This window comes from Rattus norvegicus, chromosome 1 (genome assembly GCF_036323735.1).
Source record: "Rattus norvegicus strain BN/NHsdMcwi chromosome 1, GRCr8, whole genome shotgun sequence".
NCBI lineage: Eukaryota > Metazoa > Chordata > Mammalia > Rodentia > Muridae > Rattus > Rattus norvegicus.
In genome coordinates this window covers 57,100,943-57,116,927 of record NC_086019.1, presented here as the reverse complement: position 1 = coordinate 57,116,927, position 15,985 = coordinate 57,100,943, and the positions used below count along the sequence as shown (strand labels likewise).

Sequence of the window (15,985 nt, the reverse complement as noted above, 5' to 3'; positions counted from 1 at the left end):
CCTGTGGAACTGGGAATGTCCCCATTCTGCTGTGCTGGCACAGGCCACTCACAGGTCTAGAAGGGCAGAAAAACATCCACTAGGTTCACAACATAGAGGGTAGTTGCTCAAGTGTCCTCTCTACCCCACACCTCCTGATTCCTTGGCCACAGCATGGGCTGAAAACAAGAAACACCCTAAGTTGCTAACATGGCATCCAGAGGGTTCTTCCCACGGATACGACATCTACTGGCCTCATGCTTACTATCGTGCCTATTGGAGTGGACAAGCCAGAGTGCCTTACAGCATTTACATCTGCATACCATGCTCTGCCTTTCCATACTCCAGGGCCTGTACCTCTTCTGAGTCCTCAGTTCACTTCCCTGAGATGTGGCCTTGGTGTTCCTTCTACACAGGCACTGGCCCTGTTGTGAAAGTAGCTAAAAGAACAGACCGCAGTTGACTGTAACACAGAGGGTAGTCATGCCCAAGCCTATCATACCCTGACTGCACAAGCCTCCTTTAAAAATCTCTTCACTCATTTTGGTGTTTCTATATACATGTGTGCATGGCAGGCATGTGTGTAGAGTGAGGTGTGCATGCATGTGTGCATATAAGTACAAATGTCACGTGTGATGTGCACAGTGTATATATGTCTGTGATATATGTAATGTGCACGCACATCTGACACGTGATATGTATGATGTGTGGGTTTAGGAATATGGAAGATATATACATATATATATATATATATATATATATTTGTATAGTGTGTGTGTGTGTGCATGCGTGAGTTTGTGTATGTGTGTTGTGCACCGTGAACATCTGATGGGGTCCTTTAGTTCTCATACTAGCTGGCCTGCTGCAGAAAGGAAACAGGTCTCCCCAGGAGAGTCTAAGCATCCAGCCGTCCAGGGATGGGCCTGCACATGAACATAGTCTGGCCAGAAACACCCTCTAAGCTCTTAATAAAGAACATTCTTATTCCAGAAGAAGCAAGAGAAAACTGAAAAGAAGCCAGACAGCAAACTGAGCTTCCACCACAGAAAATTCTTATATGGGAAAGCTCCCAATTCCCTGAGAGTGAGATGTTTACGACCCCACTGCCTGCTCTGGAAGCAAACCCACTCCCCTGCTGAAAATTGGGGCCTTCCTGTAATCTCCTACCCTGAAGACAGGCAGAGGGAGAGTGGCTGGGATCAGGATGTAACCTGAATAAAGAATACATTATGGGAATTTAAAAAGTTAGTCTGGAAGTTGGAAAAATTGCTCAGTGGTTAGGAGCACTGAATGCTCTATCAGAGGTCCAGAGTTCAAATCCCAGCAACTATATGGTGGCTCACAAATATCTCAAATGAGACCTGATGCTGTATCTGGTGTTTCTAAAGACAGCTACATTGTACTTACATATAACAAATAAATAAACAAACAAACAAATGAATTACCTGGTCTTAATTTTAGAGCAAGGAGTAAAATGTCCTGAGATTAAATTCAAATGCATGTCATGGACTGCCTGGATCTTTCAGATCTGTAGGAAACATCTCAAGGAAGAACAAGAGAGGCTGGAGAAGGATGGGGAAGGGTTTGATCCCTGCAGCTCCTCAGTGTCCACTAGCACAGCACTTGCCCTTGGGAGATGACGTCTTTCACTCTTCCTGACTGTTGCACCAATCAGAATTACATGCTCTGTGGATGAACCTGTAAAAGAGGACAGTTGCTCTTGGGCCAATATGGAGGTTCCTGGCCTCTCAGCAAGCTCACTGCTGACTTTTGAGGTCTCTGGAGGGTGAGCAAAATGAAGACACACAGGGTAGCCTCAGGTTGAGTCAGCCAGGCCCAGGGGGCTCAGTGGTGTCTCTCAGATTCCCAGGCCTTCCCTGAGATTGAACACTCTACACAGTGTAAGAGGATTAGGGGCTGACCAGGAAATGCAGTTGCTCAGGTGGCTGACTCTGTAGGAGGGAAATAAATCACAGTGGGAAGCTTCAGGACAGTCAGGTGACCTGAGCCCTCCACAGAGTCTAAGTCCAGACTCACAGACATTCATCTGTCCACAAGTCTCCTAAACGCAGGCCTTGTCTGACCTGCAGTCCAGAGCACTGTATTATACAGTATCCCTTAGAGAGAGGACAAACTTTCAAAGTTAGGCCTCTTCTGTGTCACACTGAGACTGGGTCTGTAGCACAGTGGATGCTGATGGGGACTGGCCACAACTGGCATTCTATCCCACCAAAAGCAAAAAAGAAGTAAGAAGGAAAGAAGAGAGAGAGAGAGAGAGAGAGAGAGAGAGAGAGAGAGAGAGAGAGAGAGAGAAGGAAGGAAGAAAGAAAGAAAGAAAGATACAAAGAAACAAAGATATAAGAAGATTCAAGGAAGGAAGAAAGAAATAACCCATCTATCTCACTCCCTGCAATCCTGGTTTTCACCATAATGGGGCACGGATGTGACCTTCTTCCTACAAATGAAAGCTGACTTCCCTCAGGGAGATAGATAGATAGATAGATAGATAGATAGATAGATAGATAGATAGATAGATAGATAGATAGATAGATAGATAGATGGATGGATTATGGATGGATGGGTGAATAGATAGATAGATAGAGATAGAGATAGAGATACAGAGATAGAGAAGTGATTTGACTTAATCAGTTTCTTCCAGTCCTATTCTTCAGAGCAAAGTCACCTTCGACATGGCTGGTGCAATTGCTTGTTCATTTCTGCTTTCTTTGGCTGTTCCTTCGAGGCAGCCCCCTTAGAATCTGCTCATCTCAATAAAGCCCCATCTGTGGAATGTATATCTTCTCAGTAAGGAGCTGAGGCATTCTTGGAAGGAGCTCCCAAAATCCCCTCTGGGGCAGATGACAGTGTTCTCTACTTCAGACAGCAGCTGCATGAAGCAAACACACACCTGTCTGAACATTCCAGCTTGGGTGCACGTCACAGTGCACCTACCCCAGGGTCCCTGCCAGTTACACATTCCACAGGGTCACTACTACAAGATCCCATCCCAAGGGCTCTTGCCCCATTGCTCCTACCCCAGGGACCCTGGCCCACTTTACCAACCTCAGGGATCCTGTTCCATTGTACCCACCATGCTGCACCTTCTTGAGAGTACCTACTGTCCTGAGGTCACTTTTTATAAAATCTAATGCAAAGATCTTGCCAGTAAGACCACATTGTCTTTGGTGGCACCAAGTAGATAATAGCAGGACTTCATCACCTTCCCTTTCTCAATCCCTTCTCACAGTTGGACATGTGGAAGCAAAGTAACTGGCAGCAGAATACAGAATATTCACCCAGAATATCACCACCCCTAGAATTCTCATGAGATGTGCTGCTATGACTATGATACAGGGGTGGCAGGTAGGCTTTGATATTGAACAAGCCTAGGCTGGTGCCTCTGCTCACATGTGTGCCAGCAGCTTAGCTTAAGTCTACATGTCGTAAACTCTGAGAGGAGGAAGGAGATCTTCCTACATAGAGGCTGTTCTCTGAACCTGTGTTGGCCAAGGTCAAGCCAGAATGTTTGAACATGACAGTTCCAGCCTCTGAGGGTTTTCTGCCTGCCTGGTGTTTGTCGTGCTTTATGTCTGGTGAGGTGAAGATGTGGTCCATGCTAGGAATATCTTTGAAGACAACTGCCCTGGGTTCCCATGCTAAAATTCAATTCAGGACTGACAGGGACCTAAATACCAACAAGACCGTGCCAGGCCCATGAGTTCAAAAACCAAAAGCAAATGGGACCTTGATGTCCTCCTTTGCTGCTCTGAAAAGACTCAGGACACACAATTCTCCTGCACATCCAATGCCCCTTGGGAAAATCCTCTGTCAAGCGCAGGTGATGCCTCATGAGAGTGAACTGTCAGGGTAGGACAAGACACTTGGGACTACTGTCCTGAACTCACCAGTCTCAGATGAATGGGCTTTGAAAAGTTTTCAGAACACAGGATAGGGGTGTGTAAGCAAGTGCAGGTAATCCTTGGGAAACACATAGTTCCTGAGGAGGTTCTGGGAGCTGTTGGATCCACTCCTGGAGAAGACAGCATTGTGTTCAGGGGGTAACAGAGCAGGAGCCTGCTGATGCTATTCACAGTATTGCAAGGGAGCGGTAACAATGCCCTTAGGAGCAGGATGTCCTAGCACTCTCAGATCAAGCAGACAGCCTAGCGCCTATCAGGGCCATATCCCAAGAGAATGCCGCTCATGTAGGAAGCTTCTAATGTCTGGAGGCAGAAGAAGGGAACATGGACATTGTTTGAGTTAGGGGTTTACTGCTGAGAAGAGACACACCACAACAAATGCAGCTCTTATAAGGACAATATTAATGAACACAGGATTGCAGGTTCAGAAACTCAGTCCATTATCTTCAAGCTGGGAGCATGGCAGCATCCAGGCAGGCATGGTACTAGAGAGACTGAGAGTTCTACATCTTCATCTGAAGGCTGCTTGGGGAAGATTGGCTTGCATGTGGATAGGAAAAGGGTCTGAAAGCCCATGCCAATGTGACACCCCTATTTAACAAGGCAAAGTCTCCTAATAATGATACTCTAGAGCTAAGAATATACAATCACAGACAGCTCCAAGGAGGGTGGCACTGTTCTATTAGAGAGAAGCCTCAGCTCCCATTAATATATTGAGGTCAACCCTGGATAGGGCACAGAGCCCTCCACACATCCTGGAACTCATGGAGGCATCCTATGAAAGAGCTTTTTCCCAGAAGCACACATGTGTGTCAAGGCGTCCTTTCCAGCCAGTCCCTAGGGACTCTCCAGTGCTAAACTCTGTCTCTTCCTTTGCAGAAGTGAAATATAATAAAAATTCACAGTACAGTGAATAGCAATAATGGCGAAAGGTGTAAATAGAATGGATTAGTACCTGACCATGAGGATTGATTTTATATGAAATGTGTGTGGATGCCGTGCACTATCCTCTTCCATGTACCTACATACTGAGCAACTACCCTGGACCATGCTGCTCTAGACAGAACCATCTGGAATTCACTCACTGAGGGACTTATGCCTTGGAGTGAAAGCTACAGGTAGGACTTGTGCATCCATGTCACGGAGTGAAGAGACAGAGATGCATGGATTAAATGGAGAGAAGCAGACTGGAATGGTGGAGAGGCTAACCTGCCAACAACCCCAAACCCCCAGCAGGATGACAATGGAGAACAGCGAGCAGTTTCCCAGCCAGCCTCACTCTCCATAGACAGACTTCTTCCAGTCCTTCCATTTTCCCAAGGAAAGAAAAACTCAAAAAGCAGGGACAGGGAAAGAAAAACTGCTCTACTCCCAGGAGTCAAAAACAAGCTCCCTAGCACCTCCCTGTCTGAGCCCATAACCAGCCACAGCCCAGTCCTCTGCTCATCTCTAGAGGCACAGGGACCCAGGCAGATGAGCCCTTGAATCACAAACGGCTCCTCTACAGCATTCTATGGGTGTCAGTCCTGAGTCCCTGAGCCTGAGGTGCTCTGCACTGCTATTCAGATAAGACTTCTCTTGATCTCTGTACAAAGATCTCTGTGTTGGATGTCAGAGGAGTGTGTCCACCCAGCATTAGTCCTGGGGCTCTGGCCCTCTAATCTATTGGTCCATGTTAACTTCACCACAGAGCCACCATGTGTCCTTGTACACCCCCTCCTTGATCACCTTTTGTAGGAAGATATTTAGAGTCCCTTGCAGGTGGCACAGAAAATGGCACACGGCTGAGGGTGGTAGACAAACCTGGGGACACATCAAATGCTAGGATGTTGTGAGGATCCCTAAGCCATGCTTGGGCAGGCCTGTGCCAGGGCTCCCATAGGACCCTTTCTTTCTGTCCCCTATACACAGCAAGAACCAGTTACCAGGCAGGGGGAGAAGGGAACTTGGATTCGAGGCCTAGCCCAGTCCTATGATTCCTTACCTTGTAGCCCTTGCGTCCTTTGGGGCTCAACAGTTCCCCTACAATGCAGACAGCAAGGCATACCTGGTATTCACAGCTTACCTGGGCTGGAACTGGGCTGCGTTTGATACTACAAACCAGGAGGATGTGACTTGGCCTTGAAATTACTCACTCAGGCTAGGGAGGACTCCAGGGCACCTGAGCTCAACTGCAAAGGCAGAAGCTGAACCACAGTGAGCAGAAGGGGCACATTTTGCTGCTTCTTTGCTTTTCTGCTCTCAGGCCTTTCAATGAACTCTACAGATGAGGATCTTTCCTCCCAGGCTTAGTGTCTGCAGTCATGAGGATCCTCTACAGGGAACTCAAAACCCCAGAAGAGTCTTCAAGAGGAAACTGCTACACACTGCACTGTCCCCCAGCACTCTGAAAAACAGAGACCCTTTCTGGGCTTGGGCCAGTCAGTGCTCAGTACTTAGCTTCTGGCTGCACTGGGTGCTCACACATAACACAGCAGCCTGGGTCCTGTGACCTGGCTGTCACAGACTGTGATTGAGAGTTTATTTCATGTGAGTCAGCACAGCCACTCTGTTCCTTCTGGTCCCAGGGAACACAGAGCTCCTTGTCTTCACACATTCCTGTTTTAACGTTGGACCTTAATATCTAAAGTGAAGCCCACACTCAGGATGGCCTTGTTTTTCTATACATCATGCCAACTTCTGTGTGAGAGGGAGTTTTTTCGTGTATATGCATACCCCCTTATGTGCCTAGGTGTCCATGTATACCCATGGTACCCATGGACCAATTGTCTCCCGTCCCCAACCCCACCCCGCCCCTGGGATGCCCAGCACAGCCACAGTACAGCCTTCTGTGGGTCTGGATGTGCCTGTCTGCCCTTCCCACCAGAGCATGGCCTGCTATGACAGCAGCTCTTCATTATTTTGGGAAACATAGTAGTGAACCCAGGTGGGGCTTCTGGTCCTCAGGGAGCTGACTTGTTCCCCACCAGTTCCCTTGGTTGAGGGATTGTGGTTTTCAGGACTCCCGGAAGCAGCAGAAGCCAATGGACTCATCCTTAGTGTGTGCAGCAGCTAAAGGTGCATGGAGGTCAGGACTTGTGCCCTGTGTCTTCAGAGACAAGAAGGAGCCAAGACCATTGGCTGACCCGGAGAAGCCACTTGGGTCCCATAAAGATTCTATTTATGTCCTTCCTCTGAGCCTGTGGAGACATTGTGGGGAACTATGCCAATTTTCTCTGGACACCAGGCTGTGCAGAGCTCCAGACTGTGGTCACAATCAATAGGGAATGAACAGGACAATTAAAGGCCAGGCTCTGCCATGTCTCTGCCAAAGAGAGTTCAGTGGGGTCAAGGTGTGGGCATAAGGAGGAGCCCAGGCAGATTCCAGAGTCTCTTTCCTATATTCATCTGAAGGCTGGGGAAAGAAAGTCACCACAATATCATAGTGACTTTACATGACTGCCTATTAAAAGAAACATCAAAGATGACAGGCGTAAATCATGAAAATGGCATCTGTGTGTGCGGAGACAGCTGTCTGCATGGACAGAGTGTACCCACACTCCAAGCAGGGACTACAAGCATGGGGAGTGTCTGTCTACACTTGGAGCAGGGCATACATGCTACCAAACACACAATAAAAGCCATCATGCAGGGCTGGGGATTTAGCTCAGTGGTAGAGCGCTTACCTAGGAAGCGCAAGGCCCTGGGTTCGGTCCCCAGCTCCGAAAAAAAGAACCAAAAAAAAAGCCATCATGCACAAGCCTTGGGTCTATAAGCCACTGAAAGCCTCTCACCCCTCAGTGGGGTCCGATCTCCAACACCTTAGAGACATCCACAGACTGTGCCTGTCAGAATATGGAGAGCCATGATGAGAGTCTCCCCCGGGAACTCTGTAGTCTTGCTGGAAAATCAAGAGGAAAGCCCAGCCTCTAGGCCAACGTGCAGCACAGTTAATACACAGTGTAAGCTTCATTGACACACAAAGATGCTGAAGACAGAACATGGGAGGGCCTGGCAGAACCGTAACTCGGCCAAAGGCGGTGCGGCTTACAAATAAGAGCAGTCATGCCTGTGGTAGCTGCCTAAAGCCCAGCTCTCTGCCCCCTGTATTTTGGGGTCTCTGAGGAAGACAAACCGATAGAGCATCCTGTTGACTAGCTTGCTGTTCAGATGTGGGATGTGGTCACAGTGCTCTGACAAGGCCACAAGGCCATCTGCTAGGACAGCCAGACTCTAATTGATAAAGAAGGCCTCCTTCAGGGCAAACCCAGTCACCGCAGACACAGCTGTAAAGTAAGCAGTCCAGTCGCTTGTGAGCATGCTATCCAGACAGGAACAGGCAAACAGAGGTGGTTCTTGGGAGGGACCATGGGACCCACCCACTTCCCAGACAGGCACCATGGCCTGGTAGTCATTGAGGTCCCTTTTTGGATACCACAGTCCTTTTAACTGCAGGTAACCCTTTTTCTAGACACAGAACAACATAAGGCCCATCATGGGGTATAACATGGCCTTCTGTTGACAGTTCACAAGCTCTCTCTACTGTGTTGCCCTTTGATGACTCTGGCATTCTTGACTGGGCAGATGTCGTCCCCCGTTCACCTGCATACACACTGCTGGCCCAGTCCATGTGCTGAAACCTGCCCCCCAGGAGCTGCCCAGCATGGTCGGGTGGGTCCACTGGAGATGAAGCCCAGTGCAGTAGTAATCCACAAATACCTGCCCTTGCTTTCTCGTGAAGGTCAGCTTGGCTGGACTTTGGGGCTGTGGTCCGGAGAGTGGAAAACAGAAGGGTCACAAAGGTCTGTCAATCATCAGACAGAGCTGAATGTCTGGGAATCCATTGGCAGACAACTGAGACTCCCTAAGCACCATGAGGCAGGCTTTGCTCAAGCACTGTCCATAGGGGGCAAGTCCTGGAGGTGGATGTGCCTACTAAACAGACAATGCTGCCCTAAGCAGTCTCATCCCTTACAGAAGTGTCACTGTAGCAAGATGGAGAATGTCCATCTCTACTGGCTTTCCATAGGAGTGAAAACTAGCCTGGGTGTGTCCTGCTGTGCCCAGGGCTCTGTACTCTGACTTATGATGTGGAGGCCCAGAGCAGCTGTCCAGCATAGCATGTGAGACCTTGAACGCACTGCATTTAAGTCCTAGGGTGAGTCTCATGTGGTCAAACTGCATGACTCAGGTGGCTGACATCTAACCTGCTGTGATTGACATCGCTGGCTTTTACAATGTGGGTGTAGCCTTAGGGGCCATGTTCTCTGAGTTGCATACCTCTGTGGATGAGGCCCACAAACTCCAGGGCACTGGTGACAGACCTGGAAAAGGACAGCATGAGTCAGAGGTAACCCCCTGGATGATCTGACAAGGGATAAGCACTCTGCGCTCAGGGTAACCTTATCTTACTCATCTGACAGACAATTCTCATGTGAACCAAGTGTGGTAAGTTTAAGAAAATAGGCTGGGGCTGGAGAGCAGGCTCAGTGGTTAAGAGCATGGCTGCTCTTTTAAAGGTCTTGAGTTCGATTCCAGTCACCATATCATAGATACTAACTGTGTATTATTAGATCTGATGCCCTCTTTGGACACACAGATGTACACGCAGATAGAGCACTAAAGTAAATGAATCTTAAAAGAAAGGAACAAATGAATGAAAGAAGGAAGAAAAGAAAGATAAAGAATGAAAGAAAGAATGAATGAAAGGAAAGAAAGAATGAAAGAGACAGAGAGAGGGGGGGAGGAGGAGGAGAAGGAAGAGGAGGAGGAAGAGGAGTAAAGAAAGGAGGAAGCAAACAAGCAAGCTGCTCAGCTGTAGAGAAATGGGCCTGTAATCCCAGACACTCAAGACACACAGTAGGGAGGGGGATCAGAAGTTCAAAGCTAGCCTGGTCTACAGCATGAGTTTCAGGTCTGCTTGGACAACTTAGTGACACCCTTTATCTAAAGGTGAGGAGGGCTAAGGCTACTAACTCAGTGGTAGAGCACTCATGGGGGAAGCAGACTGCTGTCCATTGATAACTCTCCTTTCTTGCTCTGAAATAGACAATGGTGTTAGAAGAGTCAAAGGTCCCTGTCTTAGCATCCACTATTCTATTTGCTACAACGTTAAGGGTCCAATTTTTGGTATTTTTTCAGTGATCAAATCTATGAAACAAAACTTAAGCAATACTCTTATTGCTGTCAGAGTGGCAGGTGGATGATAAATGCTTGCCCACCTGCATCAGTAAAAAGCTGGTTCCTTGGACTCCCTGCAAACACATCACTGCTAACTGTATGCCTTGTGTAGGCTTTTCCAGCACTGTACGTAGCTTGAAAACCTTCCCTGCTATGGACCCTTGAGTGGGCATCCTGCCTCTCAGTCTCAGAATGGAGCAAAGATCCCCTGGTCACCTCTAGGCTCACAGGTCAGGGACCTCTTCCATCCCGTGGTGAGGAAGACTGGCACGGCTGCACACACCTTGGAAAAAGAACATATTGGCAACCCTTATCGAAAATGATGCTTCTCACTTTCCATTATGGCATTCTATAAAATATGGGTATTTCCAGGTATAATTAGACGTGTTGTTGATTGAGTGTGTGTATGTTTTTGGAGGTTGGAGGCAGATAATTCGTTTCTCCAAGCCCCTTCCTCAATTTTGGGTGATAAACATTGACTCTCATATAGACTTTTAATAATTTAGTTATTTATATATTTTTAAGTTTTGCTTATTTTTACAAACTTTTTGTTCCTCTCTCTCTTTCTCTCTCTCTCTCTCTCTCTCTCTCTCTCTCTCTCTCTCTCTCTCTCCCTGTCTCTGTCCCTCCCTCTCCCCCTCCCTTCCTTCCTGTCCCTCTCTCTCTCTCTGGGTAATTAGATATAATACTCAGGGTCAGGACATTCTACCCTTGAGCTACCCCAAACAGAAAAAGGTTATAAACAGCTTTATTATGATATCTGTGACATATAAAGCTGAAACGTGTTAGACGTGAGCATCTTGATGTTCCTAAAGACATGTACTTTCTCAGATACAGAATTCCAGCGGGCTAAAATTCCTGCTGTTACTTCAGATTAACCTTTGTCATGAACTGAACCAATGGGGAACATAGTAAGCACACAATCCCTGAGCTGCTTCCTAGGTAGGTAGCACTGGCTCCATCCCAGGCACAGCTGGAGTGGGCAGCTGTAAGGTTGAGGACCTGCACTCAGGACACTGGGCTCCAGGAGCACCTCACCTGCAGGTCATCCTGTGTACATCTGATCGTCACTCCTGGGTTCTCACTGCCTGGCACTTAACCATAGACATCACTGTAGAATTATCTAAGGCCAGAATGTCAAAAACATAGTTGTTATGAATTTCTACTTTGAAAATGTCAAATGTTGGGCTGCTTGAACAGTTTTCAAGAACAGGTTCAAGAAATGAACCTGGGAGAAACACAAGAAATATAGCCTGAAGTCTCTTCCAAAACAGCCACTCCAGCATAAGCTTCCACAGGCAGTCACTCTCCTCTGCACTACCGTCCCCCTTGTTTTGCAGCTCATGGATCTCCTTGCTTAGCATGTCCACAAGGTGCATTTGCTGTTGCTTCTCCAGCTTCTCCCTGGCATCTTGTTTCCATGGGTCTGGAGACAGACTATCCCCACAGGACAACTCCTCTTTACTGATAGTTTTCTACTGCAGATTCCTGTGCTCAATAGTGGGGGGCTGCTGCTGGGGCTACAGCTCCAGAGTAACTGTTTCTTGGGGCCTCTGCAGTGTGGAAGGTTTTCCTGGTTGGGCCGGTGTGGCCAAAAGAGATAAGGAAGCAGGGATCAGGGAATGAGAGTGCATCTGCCCCAGATTCTTCTCCTGCTCCCCGTGCTTCCTCTCTGCTTCCTTATCCAGGCAGGCCTTCTATATCTCAGACCACCACTGCTGCTCCTCCTTTTTTGCTAGCCAGCAGCCACCTGAGCAGACTGGGATCCTGCCTTGTTTGCAGAAGGTGGTGGGAGGGGCAAAGCCACTGAAATGCCATCAAAACCACTGGTGTAGGTGGACATGTGGTGGAGGAGGTGGTGGAGGGAGGTCTGTTCATATGGGCTGGAAGACAGTCACAGGGGTGGGCAGCACCTCTGCTGGGTTTTCCAATGGCCAGGACCACTCTTGGTAGAGTGGAAGCAGGGGTAACTGACTTGGAGGAATATTTCAGGTGCTCCTGGCTGGATGTCATAGAGTCCACTGAGGAGCTCTAGATCCACATATCATTGTCACACTAGAGATCCATGCTGGCCACTACTCAATGCAGCTCAAGTTGGTAAAACTCTTCCTGAAGTTCTTCCATTGAAGGGGTAACACACTGAGAAAAGAAAAGACGAAGATCTAATACTTCAGAGACTCACCAGAGATATTAACAAAATTTCATGCATGTTTCTTTCTCACAGAGGAGGTAAGAAAACTGAAGAATGGGTGTATAACCAGACCTGACACTGCTTTATGGCTCACTCTCCAAGTAACCAGCTGTACCTGTGTGTACAAAGGAATAAAAAGATTTTTCTATACACTGATGCATGCTGTTTGTGGCATTGTCACTCCTGCAATTTAGCTCCTAGCTTCAGGACTACGTAGAGGGGTCTGTTCTTGTGAAATGTAAAGAAATAAACAATGAGATTCATAAAACTGCATAAAAGGTGAACTTTGTCCTCGGGGATCTGTTTTACAATCTTTAAAAAAGCAATCATGGGGGTTGACACCCCAAAAGGAGCTTTGCCATCTCAGGAAGAGGTGATAGACGGGTTTGTATGAGGGGTTATTGGCAAGACAGGAAGGGCTAATATTGGATTATAAAATAAATAAATAAATAAATAAATAAATAAATAAATAAATAAATGGTTTTTTAAAGAATATATTTTAAAAGCCATGATAAAAAATGTAATTTTGACCCTATGCTTTCAATAAAAAAAAATCTTTTTTTTTCTGAGCTGGGTACCGAACCCAGGGCTTTGAGCTTCCAAGGCAAGCACTCTACCACTGAGCTAAATCCCCAACCCCAATAAAAAAATCTTAAATTTTCTTATTTACTCATTTACACTAATTCTCATGTTCCCCGATTCATTAATTTATTTGACTAGTGTAATAGAAATAAACTTAAATGACCAAAATTCAGGAATGATAGTTAATGTAATTTGTTGAGAACTGTATCAAAGAAGTCAGATATTTAACAAGTAAGAAAGTGTTCCAGCTCATCTTAGACCTCAGTGCAGAGTTCTCCAGTGAAGACAGATGTTAGCTGCTGTTCTAGTGGTATATGCACACTTCTCTCCAGGGATAGGAGGCTGATCTATTAGAAATAGTGTTAAAAACCCAAGTGTCACATTAAATAACAAGTAAAATAAACATAACAACATTCCTTTAAATGCAGGAGCCATGGCATACCCATCATACACTGAGGGCAGGATGTTTAGCACTGAGCCAGAGACAAAGATGTACCAGAAGTCGGCTTCACGCACCCCTACAAGTCTCCTGACGCCACAGACCAGGAGAAGGACTTTCTCCAGGACCAGATGAGATCTGGGCTAGAGACATGAGAGTAAATACGTGAAGCCTTTTGGAGGTTGAAGCCTTTTGGACGTTGGGGTCTCTATTCAGTATACTCCATCCTCACTACTTTGTTAGCAACTCTTTTAAGTGTAAAAATGATCTCCACTAACTTGGAAACCCGATCCATTTTGAAGACACATTTACAGTGCATTTTGATCTATAAGGTCAAGGGTTTTCCAAATAAAATCCTAATTTTGGACTAATATGAGACCTCTATGAAAACTGTATTCTAGCTGGCCAAGGGACACAAAAAACAATGATCAAAGTATAAACAATGATCTGGGTGACAAGGTGACTTAGAGAATGCCTCTTCTTACTTGTCACATTGGGGCTGAAAGGGTGATCTGCTCTGTTTTTCATCAGCCTGTCTTTACCAGGCAGCTTCGTTGGATGACTGTGCTCTGTCCAAGGCTTTTGAGGACTCTCTGGGGAGCCGTTTTGAGCTGAATTATTATAGAGCTCAAAACCTTTACTCTTCCACCTATCGATGTTGGATAATGCCATCCTCTGCTACATAAGTGGCTGGAGCCATGGATCCCTCCTTGTGTACTCATGAGTTCATGGTTTCCTACCTGGTAGCTGTGGGGTCTGGTTGGTTGATATTGTTGTTCTTCCTATGGGATTGCAAACCCCTTCAGCTCCTTCAGTTCTTTCTCTAACTCCTCCATTGGGGTCCCCATATTCAGTGTAATATTCAGCTGCAAGCTGAACAGGGCACTGAGATGGGAATGGGTGGGTGGGAGCGGGATCATACTCATAGAAGCAGGGGCAGGGGGTTGGGAGAGCATGGGAAGGGGGTAACATTTGAAATGTAAATACATAAAATATCCAAGAAAAATAAAACTCATAAAAACTTCACTCTGTGCTCTGGGTTTACCTGAGCCATAACGATCTGAAACTAAAACCAAAGCCAATTCACTCATTCTCTCTCCCTCATTCTTTCTAAGATGAAGAGCTTCAAAGGATGCATCTAAAATTCTTATATTTAATAACTGCTCTTGGTATAATAGGGTGATCTTTTATATACATTCTTTGACCAGCCTAAAAATGCAAAAACGAGCAAGCAATCAGAAGAAACCATAGCCCAGGGTCTCACTATATATTTGAGGCTGGTCTGGAATTCAGTACACAGGCAGGAGGGCCCCAAAGTCACAGAAATCTGCCTCTTTCTGCATCCTTAGAGCTGGCATTAAAGGTACATGCCACCACAAATAGCTTTATACGAACATTTTGAAAAGCTTTTACATATATTGTCTAGAAAAACTTTTCATTCACTTAGTATGTATCTATGGGAGAAATTGACCTTATTTATTTTCTCAGATCTCACTTATAATTTGTAAATAACAAAGTAACTATTTTTCGAGTAATATTTAAAAGTACTCAACCACTCTTCTCTCACCTGATAACACACATATTATTTTCCATCAATCAGTATGACAGCATCACATGGTGCTGTCCCCTGGTGTGATTATCAATGCCTGTTCACAGTTTAGTCTTCCTGTCTGCTCACCTGGGACTCATTCGTTACCCACTTCCCTCTTTGAGTTTTTAAATGGTGTTCTGCTTTAATATGCCAACACATGGTCTAGCCAGGATTGTTTCCTATTCCTCGCTTTAGTATACAGGATTCTAGGCTGTCAGACACTGATATTGTTGTTGATACTGTAGCTACAAAGGTTAGGCGCTAAGGTGTGCAGGTTCCAAAGCTGAGGCAGGGTCAGAAGAGAGTTCACAATGCTGCACTTAACAGACTGTAACTATATCTAGGAAACTGTACCATTAGATCTGATCTGAATCATGATCCAGAAGTATTTCTCAGCATCATGCACTCAGTCTCAACTAACTTCTTCCTTGAAGAGCTGAGCAAGAGCTGTGGTAGGAGCTACTACATGGGAATTTTAGGGCCTCTCTTTATAAAAATAATTTATGTGTATGGGTGTTTGCCCAGCATGTGTATACACGAATGCTTGACTCATGTCCAGAGAACTTAGAAAAGTGCTTTAAATCCCATAAAATTAGAGTTTTGGGATAACACTGGTGTTGTAAAATACTGAATCATCTTTCCAGCCCCAGATTTTGATAAATTTTAGGAGTAGCCATATCTCAATACAGGATCACTATATGTTGGCTAACCTGGCTTGAGTCACTAGCTCTTACCTCTCTGCACCATGGAGGACAATGGCTGGGTAAGAAAGGTGGACAGGCAGTGAAAGAGGATGCCTTGATTTGCAACTTCCAGGGTAACCATGGGACTGGTACTAGTCATGAGTTCTGCTGCCCTAGGAAGAAAATATAAAGAAACAGCGGTCACTGTCACAGTAGAGTCTATGTTCAGAATACTTGTGCTTAGGTTCCTCAGCCTGGTTGCTGTTTGGGGAAATAAACCAGGCTTTCAGAAGATTATGTCCTCTCTACATCACTTATGATAATTAATTATAAAACAGGTAAGTATATTCTATTCTATAACATTAACATTAAGATATTTAAACATTTTACAAGCTCTAAGTATATGTGTACATATTTATATAATTATTTAAGGTAATACTC

General features: G+C 45.9%; 1 protein-coding gene across 3 annotated transcripts in view; it reads right to left on the bottom strand.

Moving 5' to 3' along the window:
* LOC102551311 (afadin-like) overlaps positions 1–15,985 on the bottom strand; it is a 101,931-nt gene that overhangs the window by 11,862 nt on the left and 74,084 nt on the right. Inside the window, exons 7-8 of one of the 3 annotated variants that reach the window (XR_010059340.1) lie at positions 15,596–15,717; positions 1–12,197 (exon numbers count right to left, since the gene is read on the bottom strand). The exon at positions 1–12,197 is cut by the window's left edge and continues 3,843 nt beyond it. The gene's annotated coding sequence lies outside the window, so the exon portion shown is untranslated. Of the gene's footprint in view, positions 12,198–14,197; positions 14,480–15,571; positions 15,718–15,985 lie in introns of those variants that run through there. The other 2 variants (XR_010059341.1, XM_063276986.1) reach the window with 2 other exon arrangements.